General features: G+C 47.6%; 1 pseudogene; it reads right to left on the bottom strand.

Moving 5' to 3' along the window:
- The window catches only part of LOC104993798, a 25817-nt pseudogene that overhangs the window by 5850 nt on the left and 3148 nt on the right, over positions 1–16819 (bottom strand).

The following is a 16819-nucleotide window of genomic DNA, read 5'->3' as shown; positions in this document are numbered from 1 at the left end:
GACAGGAAGATGCCCTGGAGAAGGAAATGGCAGCCCACAGCAGTGCTCTTATCTGGAAAATCCCATGGACGGAGGAGCCTGATAGGCTGCAGTCCATGGGGTCACTAAGAGTCGGACACAACTGAGCGACTTCACTTTCACTTTTCACTTTCGTGCATTGGAGAAGGAAATGCAACCTACTCCAGTGTTCTTGCCTGGAGAATCCCAGGGACGGGGGAGCCTGGTGGGCTGCCGTCTATGGAGTCGCACAGAGTCAGACACGACTGAAGAGACTTAGCAGCAGCAGCAGCAGCAGTGGGTGCCTTAGTGGATGGCACAGATAGAGATCATTTGCATCATCCCAGGAAGTTCAGTTTTATAGGCTGTTCTGAGGATTTTCAAGCTTAATTGATCCCAGCCCCTCGGAACTCAATTTTCATTTTAACTTAAAATCTGATTTAATATTATTTTACTAGATGGCTGAATGGAGGCAAAACTGCCAAAGATGGTTAATTTTATAAATCTGGGAAAATGGATCTTGTGTGGTTGCATGAGACACCCTTGTCTCTTGGCCTCCCTACCTGTGATCCCCAGTGGCACAGGCCCGCCTGTGCTGAGTGGCAATCGTACCTGGGGCAGGATCTCCTGGGCCGGTGTTGCCGTCCTCCTTTTGGGCCACAGCGTGGTTCACCAGCCCCAGAGCCTGGGCCTGCGCCCAACTCAGTCATCGGCCTGTGAAGATGAGCTCCTTCGCCAGGGCCACCCCCAGGCATTGAGGCAGCCTCTGAGTCCCTCCTGCCAGGATGGAGTAGGGATGGTGAATCCTCATGGAATGTGGGGGCCCAGAGGAGGCCCTGGCTGGGAGTCAGCCAAGACCTCTCAGAGGACGAGATTGGGTTAGGCTGGCAGGGGAGACCCCAGAACATAGGGCAAAAGAGGAAAGTAGGGAATTATGCTGGATAGAGTGGAGTTGAACAAGTAGAGAAGAATGGATGGTGTGTGTTGAGATTACCTGCTCCTGGGAGGAGTCCTCGGGTGGTCTCAATCAGTCCCATGACAGCCGAGGAAACTGCTTAGACAAAACAGAGTGAAGCCCCCACCCTGTCTTCCAGCTCTAATCCCTGAGGAGAGGAGACACTGTCTGCTGACTCTGCTCACCCCTCCAGCTGATCATTTCCCTCATGGTGTGGCCACAGCCAGACTTCTCCAGTAGCTGCCTTTGGAAGAGCCCTAGCCTGGAAGTCAGGAGTCCCAGCACTCACCCTCCCTCCACAACTCACTGAGCAACTCTCTTAGCCTTTCTGAGCCTCATGGACGGGGAAGAAAAATTGATAACCTCTCTTTTACCTGCTTTATAGAGCTGTTTAGGATCAAGTGAGGTCATGGTGCTTGGAACAAGGAGGGGTTCCTGGATGGTGCCCGGTACCTATTTGTAAGTTAATGGATTCTCTGTCTCATGCATCCTTAGCTCAGGTCTGGCCTAGAGTGTCAGTGACTCCTGCTTCCACCAGTTTTTCTCCCAGCTTTTTGTCAGCCTGAAATTTTCCTGTATGCTGATCCACATCCTCCTTTCGCAGTTGTACTTCCTATGACAGGCCCTCCTTGAGTGTCCCACCCCACAGGCTTCTCCTGAAGTCCCTCAACACGGTCCCTGTGAACCATGCAGGATGGGAGGGAGGAGTTTACATTCACCTCCTACCCACCAACCCCTTCAGGTTAGCTTTCCTAAACATGGGCAGGTGGGGACCAGAGTTGGTGCTATGACCTGACCTGATATTTGATGTCTTCCCTTTGTTATGCATCATATGGATATAAAGTCCCTCTATGCCTGGGGCTACATGTTAAAAAAAAGATGAACAGTTCTTGCTTGGTGGCAGGAGAAAGTGTGGCACCATTATGGCACTCAGATCTTCTCTGATTTCCTCTAAAAAGGGCACACCTAACCACCAAGTCAGCAAGGTTAAAAGCAATCAATTATCTTCATCCTCCCTGCCCTCCACATTTCGAAGTTCAATTTCTTTGAACTATTAATGCAAACCTCTGTGGACTCTGATAGAGCTACTGTAGGGCACTGTTCCTGCCCAGTCATGCTTGTGATTAACTGGGCATAGACTGCCCTCATGGCTCACCTTTGTTCACAATATGATCGATACAGCTGGCTTGGACAGAACTGGAAGACTGAATAGATACCTTTGTCCCCAACCTTCGCTCTCTGTGTTCTTTCTAGCTGTGTCAGCGGTTGCCCTGGGGTTGGTACAAACAGTCCTGAGCTGAGGGCAGCTGACTCTGAGAAGGGACGAGTCCTGTAGCAGTCAGGGGCTGGGCGGTGGGTGGGGAACCACTGCTTCCTGAATTCCTTGGCTCCCACTTTGCCTTTAGTTCTGGGGTTTGTTGGAAAGCTGAGAGCAGTGGCTGACTGCAGAATCCCCAGAATTAGCTTGTTTCATTCGCTCTTCCCTCCCACCCTTCCACACCTCTCCCTGTACCCAGTACCTGCCACTCGGAGGTCACAGGCCAGGGCAAGTTCCAGGCCTCCACCCAAGGCAAACCCATCCATAGCTGCAATGGTGGGTGCAGGGAACGCTGCTGTGGAGACAAAGGAGGGCTCAGCCTGTGAGGCCCTGGTAGGACCAGGACAGTGTCTCAGGGTAGGAGACGGTCTAGCTGATTGTGATAGAAGGCTTCATTGATCCCAAGTTTGGGGACCTTACCTTATACCTCAGCTAGGTTATCTTAGCAGTCAGTTTTCCCACTGGGGCAAGTTGTGGGATCTGCTGGGGAATAGGAGTGGGGAGATGGGTGGGCAGGGTGATGCCTAGTCATGCCCACCTTTCTGTGGGCCTCCCTGGGACCCGCCTTTTTGCTCTCCCTTCTCATTCTGTGTGTTGGGAACAGAATTGAATCTGACATGGGGAAGGCAGATGGGCAAACAGGTGATGATGACCCAGGGTGATCAGTGATCTGAGAAGGGAAGCTTGGATGATGGGCCAGGGATGGCTTTCTGGAGGAGGAGGCACTTGTGGTCTTGAAGAATGCATAAGCAGTTCAGATGGCCTAGGAGGGATATTCCAGAAAAAGGAACAAGCATTTGTCAAAGCCTGCAAGTATACTTGCTGAAAGTTGACCCTGGCATGGCCAGGCTTGTACGCTGAGGGCACAGAGGCTGGGCGTCAGAACTAGCAGGGCACTAATGCTGGGGAGCCAGTGCCCTTTGGACCCTCATGGCACCCTCCTCCTTGTAGAATTCCTTGTCCCTACCTCCTCTCCCTGGGAGAATCATCTGTCTCTCCACAGAGCTCACAACAAAAACCATTCTGTCTTTAGAGTATGGTAGATTGGGTGAGGCTCTGAATCCCAGGCTGTCAAAGGATCCAGCAATGGAAACCTGAAGAGAAGCGGCCAGAGAGGAAAGAGAAACACCAGGAAAACTCATCAGGGAAGCCAGGGAGGGAGGAGGGTGGGCAAAAAAAGAGAGACACAACAACAACAAAAAGATAAATTGGATTTCATCACAATTAAAAACTAATGCGTCAAAAGACACTATCAAGAGAGCAAAGACAACCCATGAATGGAAGGAAATACTGGCAAATCATACATCTGGTAAGGAACTGATATCTAGGCTGTATAAAGATTTCCTACAACCAAATACAAAGGACTTCCCTGGTAGTCCAGTGGTTTAAGACTCCACACTTCAATTGCAAGGGACACGGTGTGATCCCTGGTTGGGGAACTAAGATCACGCAAGCTGTGCAGAATGGACAAAAAAAACACAAAACCTCACAAAGGACTTGAATAGACATTTCTCCAAGGAAAATAAGCCAGTGGGATTTCCCTGCTAGTCCAGTTGCTAAGATTCTGGCTTTCTATTGCAGGTGGCCCAAGTTTGATCCCTAATTGGGGAACTAGAGTGCTCATGCCAGAACTAAGAGGTGGCATGTCACAGTGAAGTTTGAAGATTCTGCGTCCCTCAACTAAGACCCAGTGCAGCCAAATAAATATTTAAAAAAGAAGATAAGGCAGTAAGCACTGGAAAGTGTGTTCAGCATCATTGGGGAAATGCAAAGAAAAACCACAATAGGATACTGCTTTTTACCCATTCAGATGGTTATTATAAACAACAAACAAAAAAAGTGTTGACATTGGTGTGGAGAACTCTGATGTACTGCTGGTAGGAATCTCAAATGATGCAGCTGCCGTGAAAAATATTTCGGTGCTTCCTCCCAAAGTTCAACATAGGATTACTCTGTGGTCCAGCCACTTTACTCCTAAGTATATACCCCAAAGAATTGAAAGCAAGGACTCAAGCAGATACCTGCACACCAATGTTCATAGCAGTATTAATCACAATAGCCAAAATGTGGGAATCACCCAAGTCCATCAACAGATGGATTAAAAAAATGTGGAATATATATGTGAAAAGGAATATTATTCATTTTTAAAAAGGATAGAAATTCTGCAATATGCTACAACATGGATGAACATGAAGTACATGATGCTAAGTGAAATAAGCTAGCCATGAAAGGACAAATGTATGATTCTACTTGTAGGAAATAGAGTAGACAAATTCGTAAAGATAGAGAGTAGAATGAAGGTTATGGGTGTTAGGGAAATGGGGAGGAATTGCTTAATGAGTATACAGTTTATTGAGATGATGAAATAGTTTTTGAAATGGATAGTGGTGATTATTGAATAACGTTGTGAATGTACTTGCTGCTGCTGCTGCCAAGTCGCTTTAGTCGTGTCCGACTCTGTGCGACCCCACAGATGGCAGTCCACCAGGCTCCACCGTCCCTGGGATTCTCCAGACAAGAACACTGGAGTGGGTTGCCATTTCCTCCTCCAATGCATGAAAGTGAAAAATGAAAGTGAAGTCGCTCAGTCGTGTCCGACCCTCAGCGACCCCATGGACTGTAGCCCACCAGGTCCCTCCGTCCATGGGATTTTCCAGGTAAGAGTACTGGAGTGGGGTGCCATTGCAGTCTCTGGTGAATGTGCTTAATACCAGTGAATTTTACACTTAGAAGTGATTAAAATATAAATTTTGTGTAATGTATATATTTGTGACAACTCAAAAAATACATTAAATAGTAATAAAATTTTATTATTTTTTCCTGTTTTATTGAGAAATAATTGGCATACAGCAGGTATAATTATTTTTTAAAAGAAGGGCTTGGTTGAGGAGTGAGTGCAGGGACAGTGGCATGGGGGGGGGCAGGGTCCTTGGTGAGAGTAGTGACAGTGGAGGTTCACTGAAGGCCAGACAGCCAGAGCCTGAGTCATGAATAGGGGGTGAACGTACTCTCTGCAAGTCCTAGATTATGGGAAAGTCAGTTGGGAGAGCCTTTGGGATTCTGATTAGTCCTAGCCCCTCAGTGACAGATGGGGAAACTGAGGCGCAGAGAGAGACAGGGACTAGCCCAGGATTCCAGAGCAAATCAGGGGCAGATTCAGACCTCCTGCACGCCCCCTTCTTTTCCTGTCCTTCGCTGGAGGGGTGAGGAGTGGGGCTAACGGTCATGAAGTGACCGTGATGGAAGACGTCAGATCATGGGGGGAGCCAAAGGAAGAGGCCGGAGTAGGAGGAGGGCCTCGATCAGGGCAGTGGGGTCAGGCAGACTGGTCCACATACTTCTCTTGCCACCTCCCGCCCCAGGCTGCTCACGGGGATCCTGACAGTTGAGGCCTGGGGACTGAGCCACATGCCTTTGAAACTGCCTAAGAATCACTCGCTTCCCACTCTCGCCCTCCGCAGCCTCTTCCTGTCTCTCCCGTGTCCCCTCCAGAGCCACCCCAGAGTCAGTTCTTAGCTCAACTCTCATTCGCTTGCTTCTTGTAGTGGGCCTGGGATGCAGCATTTCTCGTCTCAGAAAGGAAGTGCGTGGTGCTTGCCCTGTTTTGAGGACCAAATGGTACAGAGACATGGAAGAGTTTCGTTGACAGGGACTGAAATCTTGTAGTGGGCAAAGGGGCAGTAAGTCAGTCCTATCTTGGCCACAGACCTGGTGAGTGTCGTTGGACTCCGTTTTCTCATTTCCTCAATGCAGTGTCAGAACAGAAAAAACAAGGATTTGGGGGTCAGAAAGGTCAAGTTCTAACCGAATTCTCACTAGCTGTGTTGCTCTAAGCAAGGAGTTTCACCTCTGAGTGCATATCTTTAAATGGGAATGAGTCCTGTGCTGTGTGCTAAGTCGCTTCAGTCATGTCTGACTCTTTGCGACCCTATAGACTGTAGCCCGCCAGGCTCCTCTGTCAATAGGGATTCTGCAGGCAAGAATATTGGAGTGGGTTGCAATTTTCTCCTCCAGGGGATGTACCCAACACGGGGTCGAACCTGTGTCTCCTGTGTCACCAAGCGGGTTCATTAGCAATAGCGTCACTTGGGAAGCCCTGAGTCCTGTGCTAGAAATGACCTAAGTATCCCCTGCATGCAGGCTGGTGGGAGCCCTGCTGAGCCCCAGGTTGGGGGCAAGGAAGGAAACTCAACTGCACAGAACACACCCTTCACTCCACTCCTGAAGATCAGGACACGCACTTGACGGTCCTCCCGAAGCTTGGCCAGAGCTTCCAGCAGCTGCAGAGGAGACCAGATCAGATACCTCCCAGCTCAGCCCCAGCCCACCCTGGTGCCCGCCCTTACTCACCTGACTGATGAAGACGTTCCCCAGGGCATTGCAGGCACTCGGTCTGTTCATCAGAATCTCAGCAATTCCTGCAGGGGACAGGGCAGCGTTGGGTGAGCCAGCTGCCCTGCTCACTCCTGGGCTGGGGCCTGGGATCTGGGCAGCCTCTACCCTTGATGAGCAGTGTGACCTGGGGCAAGTCACACACACTCAGGCCTCAGTTTTTCCACCCATAAAATCGGGAGAATAACCCTTGCCCTTTCTGCCTCACAGAAGTGGAAGGGCTTGAGAACCTCAGAGCACCATGGGGAGAGGGACGAGAATGACTGCCCCAGTGATTCCTGCCTGCTTCTGCCATTGTGAGACCCACACACACACCTACACAACCCTTCTTCAATTTCATGTATATCTCTCCATGTGATTCTTTTCTCTACAGCCAGACTTCTTCCTCTCGAGCTGAATGAGTTATGATAACACCACCACCCAGAAATCTCGTGTGCCCTGACTCATTCACTGCTCCCACCTACCCCTTAAAAGTAACAACTCTCATGACTTTCTTTTTCCTCCTGACTTTTTATGGTGATGACTTTCCTGCATTTCTTAACAATTTTATCACAAAAATATTCTTCTCTAGACATTATAGTTCAGACTTGCTAATTACAAAAAAAAAGAAAACTCTTAAAAGCTTGTTAAAAACCCTCAGCTTCTGCTTCTAGCCCTGTCTTTCCCTCAAAAGTTATTTATTAAAGAACCTGGGGCAGGACTTCCCTGATGGTCCAGTGGCTAAGACTCCCTTAATGCAGGAAGCCTGTGTTCAATCCCTGGTCAGGGAACTAGATCCCACATGCTGCAACTAAGATCACAAATACTGCAGCTAAGACTGGCACAGCCAAAGAGAAAAAAAGAATGTGGGGCATTTGACCTGTAAGATTTCCTGCAGCATGGAATTTACTGATTGCACACTCATGGGACAAGCGAGCAGACGCCTCTGTCATAGGAATTTAGCAGCTAATCCAGAGGCTTGAGCACATTGACATTCTGTCCTCTTTGGCAAGAGAATATCCTTTGCCCTACTCATGTGATATTCTTTCATGAGCACCAGTGAAACTTCTTGAAAGGCTTTTCCATTTTCAGTTAATAATTTTCTTGCCTTCCATTCTCTTAAGTCTTCTCCAGTCTAGCTCCCACCCCATCACTTGGCAGAAACTGCTCTCACCTAAGTGAGACCAGTGTAACCAGTGTAATCATATCACTAACCGAGGGACATATTTCCATCTTTGTCCCAGGCTCAGCAACAATTAACTCTCCTGACCAAACACCTGCTCCTCCTTGAACATTTTCTGCTGTGGCCTTTTTTGTTTTTTTAGTAGACAGTTTTTTTTTTTCAGAACAGTTTTAGGTTCACAGCAAAATGGAGTAGAAAGTGCTTCCCTGATGGCTCAGAGGATAAAGAATATGCCTGCAATGCAGAAGACCCGGGTTCAGTCCGTGGGTTTGGAAGATCCCCTGAAGAAGGAAGTGGCAACCCACTCCAGTATTCTTGCCTGGAGAATTCCACGGACAGAGGAGCCTGGCAGGCTACAGTCTGTGGGATTGAGAGGAGTCAGACATGACTGAGAAAGTATGGAGAGTCCCATAAATCCTCTAGCCACTGCACAGGCATGGCTTCCCACCAGAGTGGGACATTTGTTACCAAAGATTAACCTCCATACATATGTCATTATCACCCGACTTCCATGGTTTACATTAGGGTTCACTCTCGGTTGCATATGCTATGGGTTTTGACAGATGCATAACAACATGTACTTGTCTGTGGCTCCACATTTTCCTGGCTTTCCTACGTCTCAGATGATGCCCTGCACTTCTTTTCTAGGTTTTCTTCTACCCAATTTAAAAATTCTTAATTCATTTATTCAACATATATCTATAATAGGTAAAAATTTTCATTTTCAGAGTGAGGTATAGTGGGAAAGCGGAGAACGAAATGGCACCCCACTCCAGTACTCTTGCCTGGAAAATCCCATGAATGGATGAGCTTGGTAGGCTGCAGTCCATGGGGTCACTAAGAGTCGTACACAACTAAGCGACTTCCTTTCACTTTTCACTTTCATGCATTGGAGAAGGAAATGGCAACCCACTCCAGTGTTCTTGCCTGGAGAATCCCAGGGACGGGGGAGCCTGATGGGCTGCGGTCTATGGGGTCGCACAGAGTCGGACACGACTGAAGTGACTTAGCAGCAGCAGCAGCATAGTGGGAAAGATACTATAGGTAAGAGACTATTCCATTTGAAAAATTGTATCTTATTGAATGTGTTAATTTCTATTGTACAGCAAAGTGATTGAGTTATATACATACATATTCCTTTTCCTATTCTTGTCCATTATGCTTTATCACAAGATATTGAATATAGTTCCCTGTGTTACACAGTAGGACCTTGTTTATCCATTCTAGATATAATAGTTTGCATCTGCTAGCCCCAAACTCTTAATGCATTCTTCCCCAACCTTTCCTTCCCCTTGGCTACCACAAGTCTCTTCTCTATGAGACTACTCAAGTAGTTGAAGTTCCTGAAAGGTCAATCCAAGATCTCTTTATTCAGTCGTTGGTACAGTTTTGTATTTAACACACACTGGCCTCTGTACTAAACACTGATGTCAGAGACTAGAGCAGACTCAGTCCCTGTCCTCTTAGATCCTAAAAGTCTAACAAAGGAGATCGACATTTATCAACAAGTAATTACTATTTGTGACGAGTACATGGGGGAAAAAAGACAGGAGGATAGGGGTTTAGAGTGGGCAGAGGGGAGCCCTAGTGTAGAAGATCAGCAGTGACCTCCTGGGGGAAGAAGTGACCTTTCAGCTGAGAGCTGAGGAATAAATAGGAGTTAGCCAGACAAAAGTGTGTGTGTGTGTGTGTTGGTAGGGAAAAGCCTATTTCAGAGAGGGAGTGGCACAGATGAGGGCCCTGAGTGCAGCAGAGCCGGTACTATATGGTTTATATTGCTGGGCCTTTAATGTTTTTTGGCTGCACCTGAGAATTAAACCAACATAAAACAGATTAACAGGAGAAAAGCATACGAATTTGTTCAAGTTTTATGTAACACACGAGCCCTCAAAAGGAAATGAAGACCCCAAGAATGGTACGGCCTACATGCTATGACAAACCTAGGCAGCGTGTTGAAAAGAAGAGACATTACTCTGCTGAAAAAAGTCTGTATAGTCGAGGCTATGGTCTTCCCAGTGGTCATGTACAGTTGTTAGAGCTGGACTGTAAAGAAGGCAGAGTGCCAAAGACTGTGCCAAACACCTTTGAACTGTGGTGCTGGAGAAGACTCCTGACAGTCCCTTGGACAGCAAGGAGATCAAACCAGTCAATCTTAAGGGAAATCAACCCTGAATACTCATTGGAAGGACTGATGCTGAAGCTGAAGCTCTGTATTACAGTCACCTGATGTGAACAACCGACTCATTGGCAAAGTCCCTGATGCTGGGGAAAATTGAGGGCAGAAGAAGAGCATGTCAGAGGATGAGGTGGCTGGATGCATCACCCATGCAACGCATATGAATTCTGGGAGATGGTGAGGGACAGGGAGGCATCATGTGTTGCCGTCCTTGGGGTCGCAAAGAGTCAGACACAACTGGGCAGACAAACAGCAAACAACATGCTTTTACAGTGGGTTGTATGAAGAGCAGCAACTGTGGCAAAGTTAACTGTTTGGGAGTCTACAAGAAGAGAAGCCCTGTTTCTACACAGGTGTCTGTTCACACTTGTCTATTTCAACACACTTGTCTGTCTGTATAGAATTCTCTTGGCTTCAACTCCCTGTTGAAGCCCATAATGAGAGACCATAGTCCCTGCCAACTTCAGGACTGCAGCCTGCTAAAACCCTGAGAAGGGAGTTTGTGGGTACTTTGAAGCAGAGAACCCAGCAAAATCATGCCTGGACTTCTAACCTATGAAAACTATGAGATAATAAATGTATGCTATTTTAAGCAACAGAGTGGTAATTTGTTATGTGGCAATAGAAAACAAACATAATCATGACATCCTGGGGTTGACAGGAACTTTCCTCTCTCCTCTTCACTTTCCTGTTCTGTCTTTCCTTTTTCTCTGGCTAACTCTCTCCCATATTTCATCTCTAGCTCCCTCTTGCAGAATGCAAATATGGTGCTCGGCTGAAGTCACAGCTCAGTCACATCCCAGCTCCATGGCCTTGGATAAGTTACTTTATCCTTCTGACCTTCACTTTCCTGATCTATAAATAGAAATACTAAAAAGGTTGTAATGAAGATTAAGAGATAATGTCCATAAGTGTATAACTAGAGTCTGTGGGCACTTTGAGCAGGGAAAATGCACAGAAGCTGGTGAAAGTCTAGGACCCAATATGAGGTGTGAGCTCTAAGCTGGGAGACCTAAGGGGCCAGACAGGGTGTCTTTGGCTTTCATTCATTCACCTGACAATGTTCAGCTGGTACTACCACATGCCAGGTCCCGGAGAAATAGAGGACCCAGCCGTGGTCCCTGACTTCTTAGTTGACACCCTATTCTGGGAACATTGCCCTTGCTGGACCCCAGTAATAATGATGGGTTTGCATTGCACCCTCTCTACTCTTATCAGACTCCCGTGATGGTTTGATTTGCTTAGCAGAAGACCTAGAGTCACATCTGTCTGGTTCTGGATCACACAATGATGTGGGTGGGAGTCGATAGAAACCACTGGAAGGTCGTGTGGGTATGTGTGCTCAGTTGCTCAGTAGTGTCTGACTCTTTGTCATCCCTATGGACTGTAGCCTGCAAGGCTCCTCTGTCCATGGGATTCTCAAGGCAAGAACACTGGAGGGGTGTTGCCATTCCCTTCTCCAGGGGATCTTCCTGACCCAGGGATCAAACCCAAGTCTTCTGTGTCTCCTGCATTGGCAGATTCTTTTACCACTGAGCTGTGTGGAAAGCCTTAATAATCCCTTAATACATAGAGGGGGAAACTGAGGCTCAGAAAAGAAGAGAACGTGCCAAAGTTACTAGGTGGACCCAGCTAGCAATCCTCACTCTCAGAGTTAACAAGTGATGAGGAAGACAAGTCCAGACAGAAGGAATGTAAAAGGACAAGGGTGGGAGCTGCTGCTGCTAAGTCGCTTCAGTGCTGTCCAACTCTGTGCGACCCCATAGGCGTCAGCCCACCAGGCTCTTCCGTCCCTAGGATTCTCCAGGCAAGAACACTGGAGTGGGTTGCCGTTTCCTTCTCCAGTGCATGCATGCATGCTAAGTCACTTCAGTAATGTCTGACTCTATGCGACCCTATGGACAGCAGCCCACCAGGCTCCTCTGTCCACAGGATTCTTTAGGCAAGAATACTGGAGTGGGTTGAAGAGGGTGGAATTCCTAAGTGGTTTACAAAGGTAGAGAGGGAGGAGAGGACCCAAGTCAGGGGCATAGTTAGAAGAAAACACTTAAGTGGTATGGCTTAAAATGAACAAACCCACTCATGGTAGGAGAGATAAGGTGACATGGTCAGGTTGTGGTGGAGAACCTTGAATATTCAGCTAAGGAGCTGGAGTAAAGCCATAAGAGTAAGGAGTGGTTAACGGGCTAATCTCATTTTCAAAGACAACAGGCGCAATGTGACAATGCTCTGGTGCTGTCACGCCAAGTGGAAGACAGAACTGGTGACTTGTAGGAGGATGGTGGGATGGTTCTCCTGGGTGTGGGTCTCCTCCTCATGCCTCCTCCACTGCCTCTTCTTGGTTTCCTTATCTCCTTCCCTCTAGGACATTCTATATGCTCTCTGGCAGGGGCAGAAGCATAATCTCCTGACGCTTATTGTTGTTGTTCAGTGGCTCAGTCATTTCTGACCCTTTGTGACCCCACTGCCTGCAGCACTCCAGGTTTCCCTATCTTTCACTATCTCCTGCTGCTGCTGCTGCTAAGTCGATTCAGTCATGTCCGACTCTGTGCGACCCCGTAGACGGCAGCCCATCAGGCTCCCCCGTCCCTGGGATTCTCCAGGCAAGAACACTAGAGTGGGTTGCCATTTCCTTCTCCAATGCATGAAAGTGAAAAGTGAAAGTGAAGTCACTCAGTCGTGTCCGACTCTTAGCGACCCCATGGACTGCAGCCCACCAGGCTTCTCCATCCATGGGATTTTCCAGGCAAGAGTACTGGAGTGGGGTGCCATTGCCTTCTCCGTCACTATCTCCTAAGTTTGCTCAAATTTATGTCCTTTGAGTCGATCTTGGCATCCAACCATCTCATCCTCTGTCACCCCCTTCTCCTCCTGCCCTCAATCTTTCCCAGATCAGGGTCTTTTCCAATGAGTCAGGTCTTTGCATCAGGTGGCCGAAGTATTGGAGCTTCAGGTTCAGCATCAGTCCTTCCAATGAATATTCAGGGTTGATTTCCTTTAAGATTGACTCTTTTGAGCTCTTTGCTGTCCAAGGGACTCTCAAGAGCCTTCTCCAGCACCACAGTTAGAAAGAAACAATTCTTTGGTGCTCAGTCTTCTTAAAGAGCTTCCCTTGTGGTTCAGGGGCTTCCCCGGTGGCTCAGACAATAAAGAATCTGCCTGCAATGCAGGAGACTTTAGTTCGATCCCTGTGTTGGGAAGATCCCCTGGAGGAGGGCGTGGCAACCCACTCCAGTATTCTTGCCTGGAAAACCCATGGACAGAGGAGGCTGGTGGGCTAGAAAATTATTAGAATTCTAGTGATTTACTAGAATTACTAGTAATCACTGAATTACTAGAAGAATGTGATGACCATTAATAGTCGAGAAGACAGGTTTTAAAATCAGACCTGGTTCAATTTGCTTAAACTCTCTGTCCTTGTTTTATTGACCATAAACCTGGGAGAATAGTTATAGCTATTTCAAGCCAAACACTGTTGCCAGTTTGGCAGTGAACTGAACATGAAAGCAAGGGGGGTATTCTCCAACGCTAGCCATCCCACATGGCCAGAGAATTCTCACCAAGTGATGTAGTGGGAGGCCAGAAGCCCCTTCATGTCCATCAAAAGTGGGGGATGCACATAGGGAAGTGTATGCAACAGCAGGGTGCTAGGAACAGCTCTTCAACTTCGTATCAAGCAAGAAAAAAGGAGATATACAAAATCCCTAGAACAACTGAATCTGTGTAAACTAAAACTTGGACACAAACAGTGCTACTTTAAATGCGGGGAAGGTTAGAGGGGTTGGAACTGGGGAGAAAGTAGACAAGAGGACCTTGCCCAGCTGGTGACACACAACGGACAGGGGAATGCCACTCACTGATTGCAAAGTCCAACCACTGCCCTTCACCCGCCTTTGCAGATAACACTACCCCCAAATAGAAACAAAACAAAATAAAACACAACCAAACAAAACCCAAGACAAGGCTCAATCAAAATGTTCTTGCCAGTGACTGCTGCGAAATTTTCTTGATTCAGCAGGACTCCAAACTCCACCAGCAGCTTCAGGGCAATTGTGCAGGGGGTCCCCAAGCTCTCCTCGGGCCTCTTCTCTCTCCCCTCTCCCCCACCCCCAACTGTGTCCTTTCCTCTGCTCCTCCTTTTCAGAAGGCCGGGCACCCTAAGCCAAATTGGAATTGGTTTGGCTGCCCAGCCCACGGGAACCTTGCTAGGAAGTTTGGCCTGGAAGGAAATCAAGTATTTTAAAGCTCTAGTGGGGGCTGGGCTTGCTGGCACCTAGTTCTACCCTTGAACAGGTCCCCTCTCTTTCCTCACAGCCCCGGGGAACCAACTATGGGGCTGAAGGGACCGATATTGACATAAAATCCCATCGGAATTACGGTGGGAGCGGCAGGTGAAGTGGTCACCTACCAAAGGATTTAGGCCTGGGGAGCCTCTACTGGCAGAGAAGGCAAAGGCATCCCACTCCAGTACTCTTGCCTGGAAAATCCCATAGATGGAGGAGCCTGGTAGGCTGCGGTCCATGGGGTCGCTAAGTGCTAAAGTGCTGCCTTGTGCTAGGCTCTAGGGATAGGGAGGAAAAGGGGAGATTCTTTGCCCCTTGTCTGATCAGGTGAAGATTTTACTAAGCTGACCCATTCTTAACCCAGGAATTCTTTACCTAGGCTAGTGGAGGCTCCTTAGACTCACCTGGAGAAACTAAACATTCATGCCTAGGCTTTACTCCCAGATGCTCTGATTCAGTAGAAAGTGGGCTCTGAATATGGATGTTCTGAACCTTTGGTGATTTTTATTGGTGGGGGGCACAGTATATATAAATGTGCAATTTCTATAAGGCCTTTTGAAATCATAAACATGGCCTATGAACTGAGAGTCCACTTGGTTCAGTTTCCTTTTAGAACTAAGTGTGTTTGTCTTTTGCAACCCCCTTGAAGCCAGTCAGCATCAGTTTGAACATGTCCCTAACCACCCACCCCTGCCCCCAGACAGGATACTCAGTCCCCTCAGAGATAGCTTGGTCAGTCTAAGAAACACCTCAGCTTGCCCCAAGTCCTCTGTCTTTTCACCTCCTGCCCAGTAACTCCTCAGCAGCCAGGTGGAGTTTTTGTTATTCTACAAGTCCTAAGAACAACTGGAGGAGGTAACCTTCCAACATTTGATGCTTTATGCCATGAAGATCTATGAGGGGCTCTTATCATACACCCTTAAGACTGGAAGGGGCCTCAGAAATTTTACAAACATTCACACACACAGAGTCAGTTCTCAGATTTTGGTGTTAGTTATTTTCTAAAAGTTGCTGTAAACACAAACCAGTGAATACTGAACAATTGCTCCTAAGGAAAATACAGGGTTAGGCATCTGCAAGTCTCTGCGCACGACATATTTTGTCAGTTGATCAATAAATAAGCTGGTTTTATGTGTTTCTGTTTAAAGACATCTTGTTATTTGTATTTGAACTCAGGGCCAATAACACTATAACTCATGTATGAGCCAAGTTCAGTATTTTCTTCACAGTGCACCTCACACCCTCCTTGTATCTAGGTATACTTCAGGCACCATGGTTGCAGGAGATTTTTTAAATGGTGAAATCAACAGCAAAACACAAAAATGTGAAAAACATGGCACAAAATCATGAGAAACACGTTTGTTTACAGCATGAACTGGACAGGGTCTTGTGTAACCTCAACTGAAAACAGACATGTGGGGCAACTCACATTTTTCCCCCCGCCTCCAGAGCTCTTGGAATATTGACTTTGGGGTTACGGATACATTCTTATCAGTAGGAAAATCCGCAAATTCAGAATCAGCCAATAAAAATCATCCCCTAAATATATAATATATCCACAACATATATTTGGTCCCTGTTTCAAGTGCTAAAGGCTTTGCTTCTATCACCTCCCTTAATCCTCAAAAGACAAAAGGTCACACAGCGGTGACCTTTTCCACCTTTTCCACTTTCCTGGTGGCACAGAGGATAAGAATCCGTCTGCCAATGCAGGGGACACGGGTTCGCTCAAATCCCTGGTCTGGGAAGATCTCACACGCCCCTGAGCAACTAAGCCCCAGGTCGCCACAGCTACTGAGGCCGGGGCATCCAGAGCCTGTGCTCCCCAACAGGAGAAGCCACCACGGTAAGAAGCCTGTGTACCCAAGAAGACGAGCCGCTGCTCCTTACAACTAGAAAAAGTGCGCAAAGCAAGGAACATCCCGCAAAGCCAAAAATACATAAATAACGAACAAACAAACCATATTATAAACATTAAAAAAAAAAGTCACGGCTAGTGACAGGACTTTGGTTTTATTTTAGACATTCATATAATAAAACCCGTCCCCCCTCCCCCGTAGTGTATCTCTTCCAACTTCTCGACCTATAGGATACAGAGCAACTCCCAATATTTCAAAATTTTTCCTTAGGCTACTCTCGTGAATCCAGTCTTCCTTCAATCTCAGGCCTTGCTGCAGGCCACAATAGCCCTCAGCATAGACAACCTAAACCTGAAGGATTGGTACTAGGCTATAGAGCCTTTTTCAAGGGCTGAAAGGGACGGAGTTTCCAACCAACCGGTGAATTCTCGCCTTGAACTTTGTCCGCTTAAGTCCCCTAGCACTTCCCTCCCTGCAGTCATAGCCGGTGTCTCCGCGCACGCGCACGTTTCCAGTTCTGCCCGCCCCGCCCCGCCCCTCGGCCGCCTCCTGTTGCTTCCCTGACCCCAAGAGCTCAGGCGGAGCTGCAGCTTCAGTCTGCGCCAACCTCAGACCTGAAAGCTTTACGTCCGCTGCGCCCGCCTGTGCCCACAGTTGTTCGAACAATGTCTTTGGTC

Source organism: Bison bison, unplaced genomic scaffold (genome assembly GCF_000754665.1).
Source record: "Bison bison bison isolate TAMUID 2011002044 unplaced genomic scaffold, Bison_UMD1.0 scf7180017864244, whole genome shotgun sequence".
NCBI classification, from domain to species: Eukaryota; Metazoa; Chordata; class Mammalia; order Artiodactyla; family Bovidae; genus Bison; species Bison bison.
This window is presented reverse-complemented; position numbering and strand designations above follow the sequence as displayed.